Here is a 3397-nt window from a genome sequence, read left to right on the forward strand (position 1 = left end):
ACGAGTAAGCGCCCCCCCCGCCATACCAGGCCACATGCCCTCGGCACTGGGAGGGTGCCGAAGGGGACAAGGGCCTCTTCCCCCACAAGCTCTGGAGTGTTGGTTGTGGGGTCTGCGGTGAGGGGGGCTTATTTGCATGGGGTACCCCTTTAAAAAGGTGCACCCAATTGCGCCCCTCCCCCCCGGCCTTGTGAAAGACTAAGAGGTATGAAATGTAAATAAAGAGACCAGACTTTTCTAAAAATTATTTAATTGAACATAAAACACAACAAAAATCTCAGACAATTCCTTCATTAATAAAAAAAAATTTAAAAATCCCAAAAATTGATCCAACAACATAATCCAGAGTCAAACATGACGTCCAGCGTGGTCAAAGACGACTCATCGAAATAAAATTTTAAAAACCCTGGCGCCCACGACGAACTCCGGCCACAGCATGAAGAATCTGACCGATGCGGCCAAAATATAAATTAGGCGGCGCTAGCGGTGAAATCACCACTAGCTCCGCCAAACTGTTTACATTTGGCCGGCACCTGCCAGAGTCTTCCCGCAGGTCCCGGACAAATGAAAACTGTGCGGAGCTGGTCGTGACATCGGCCTGCTCCGCCCAGTTGTTGTCATTTAATGACAGCCCAGTGTCCCCAAATAACCTGAGGACGCTAGTCTGTCATTGAAGGACAACAAATGGGCAGAGCCAGCTGTGACTTCACGGCCGGCTCTGCCCAGTTGTCATTTAATGACAGCCCAGTGTCTAAAATTACAGTCTACAAAGCCCAGTGTCCTCGAAGACGCTGGGCTGTCATTGAATGACAACAACTTGGCTTCGGCTGTGACTACGGCTCAGCCGAGCCAAAGCATATGTGCTCAGCCGAGCCATTCGGCTGCTGAACGGATTATTGTGACTAGCCCGTACAGCAGCCCTTCGGATCGACTGAACCGGAGGGCTCCGGCGGCCGAAGGATCAGTCGAAGCCACGGCTAGATCCTTCAGCTCCTTCGTGAATAACCCTCTGTTTTATAAGTCCGTAATTTTAGACCGTAAACAAAAATGAGCACTTAACCTTTCCAGTGCAGGAGAATCCCCACTGTAAGGGTTAAGAATAATGTTTCCCGGCGTTCTTCTTTAAGTATGCACAGTTCTTGTTTGGCCAGCCTAAGCTAGTGTGCAATATGGACTCCACAGTAGTCAACGAAAAGCCCATCAACAGGTTTCTAAGCTGTGGACAGGCTTTACATTGAACTCTACAGAATCCACTGTGCTCGCCATGCAGTGACCGAATGAGTTGTTCTGGTAAGCCCCATCTGCGATGTGTTCCAGAGTGCTACCTTTCCAGTACGTTAGTGGAAAAAAATCTCAGTGTGGAGATGGTAAGCATAAGTGCACTTAAACCTTTAATCAAAATGCTTTGTTATATTTTATTTACCTAAAAACAGAATCCCTATCAAAACACTGGGCTGCTATTAAACATACTGTATGGCCAATATAATTAAATCGAATGTTTTCTGCATCTCAGACTAGTCAATACGAGCTGGTAGCAGATGCACAATGATTACAAACACACACGACGGATCTCCCACAAATTCTTTACAACATTGCTAATAACAACATTACAAGACAGCCAGCTTCCCTACTAATTTGTAGTTTACAGCTGCCAATTTACAAATGATCAGGAACCTTAAGAAACCTTAAGCTCTTGGCCAGTTCAGAAAGGATTTCGCTGACTGCCACGTCTTGACTACATCTCACATGCTGTAGCACAAAACTCTTTCCAGACATACTAAAAGAAACGCTGCACAGTGATCACGCTAACTTTCTGTACCTTCTTAACCACTTGAAGGCCATAGTGTTTCACCCCCTTCCTGGCCAGGCCATTTTTCAGTATTCAGCGCTGCGGTACTTTGACTGATGTTTATTCCGTCATGCAACGCTTTACTGAAACGATTTTCATACCATTTTTTGGGGACAGATAGAGCTTTCTTTTGGTGGCTTTTATTCACCAATGGGGTTTTTATTTTTTACTATATAACATGACCTGGAACATGTATGCAGCCAGTGATGTCGGAACTCAGTTTACTTTTTATGAGCCAGCTTCTCAGTAAGTAAAGATTGTTAACTAGCAATACACACAAGGGAAAATTGGGAACCATTTCACTAAAGAATCACTACATTAAAGGATCATTTTAATTTCTCAAGAAAAAGGGGACTATCAAATATCAATTGCTATTTTCCAATTTTCTTCAAAAGAACCTCTAGCTTGGTACAGATTCTGTCATATACTACAGGATGGCTACAAGTGAGAATCAAAGTGATCTTGTATAGCCAGCACAAAGCAGACACTAACCTATAAAAGGGAAAACTGCCAAGAGTAGAGCGTTAAAAACATTAAAGGCTTGTTCACGTGATGTCCGTTGAGCTTTGTCTTTCAGCACACCACCTCACAAGTATGGTGTAAACAGGGCATATAGTAAACAATAGTTTCAATAAGCCTATGCAATGTCACAGCATTAATTTCTATCCAGAGTTGCATCCATTTTTCACCAAGGGCTTGTAGTGACAATGGGAGAGTCAGGCCACTGCATAATGTCTTCTCCAGCACTTCAAAGATTCTCAATGGGGTTACTCTGGACTCTGTGGTGGCCAATCCTTGTGTGAAAATTATGTTTAATACTCCCTGAACCACTCTTTCACAATTTGAGCCCACAAATGGCACAATTGGGGAATATGCCCAATGTGCCATCAGGAAAGAAAAAATCAATTGATGGAAAAACCTGTTCAGTAAATTCAGGTAGACAGCATTTTTTGGGTGCATAATGTTGCTGAACCTAGACTAATTATCCAATGGAAGGTTCTATTTGCTTAGCTAGGTGGTGACTTTTTGGCCAGGCAATGTATTACGGACATCACACCAGGTTCAAACATCAAACTATTACATCACATGGGAGGTAAGACTTCAAAGTCTACTAATACAAGTTAGCATTTTTTAAAATGTTTTTTTAATGTTTGTAAATAAATGTCTATTTGAGTGCAAAGATGTCTCGTAGTTTTAAAGAAATTAATTTGCATACATGTTTAAAGCTGAAGTTTAATCTGCTTATAATTTCCCTTATCTGGTTCCTTCTTCTCCACTAATCAACATGCTTTTAAAACTTCAGAAAAACCTTTCATCAACCCTTGCAGTGGGGCTACTCCCCCACTGCAAGGGTTGAGTGCTGGTTTGGGTCCAGTGAGAAAAATAAAGATATACGCCCCGGAAGATCCAAACCAGCCAGCTGTCACAGCGCTTCCTCCTGCCTGTATCCTCCTCCTCCGCAGCATAGGAATTTTCCTCAGCATCCACATGTCTATACACAGTGTATAGAAGATGATGTAAAGATGATTTAAAGAACTGCAGGAAGAC

The 3397-nt window shown here is 43.0% G+C and overlaps 1 protein-coding gene across 1 annotated transcript in view; it reads right to left on the reverse strand.

Moving 5' to 3' along the window:
• HECTD4 (HECT domain E3 ubiquitin protein ligase 4) overlaps positions 1 to 3397 on the reverse strand; it is a 130755-nt gene that overhangs the window by 73367 nt on the left and 53991 nt on the right. The window lies entirely within an intron of this gene.

The sequence above is a fragment of the Nanorana parkeri genome, unplaced genomic scaffold (assembly GCF_000935625.1).
Source record: "Nanorana parkeri isolate BGI_ZX_2015 unplaced genomic scaffold, ASM93562v1 scaffold1381, whole genome shotgun sequence".
NCBI classification, from domain to species: Eukaryota; Metazoa; Chordata; class Amphibia; order Anura; family Dicroglossidae; genus Nanorana; species Nanorana parkeri.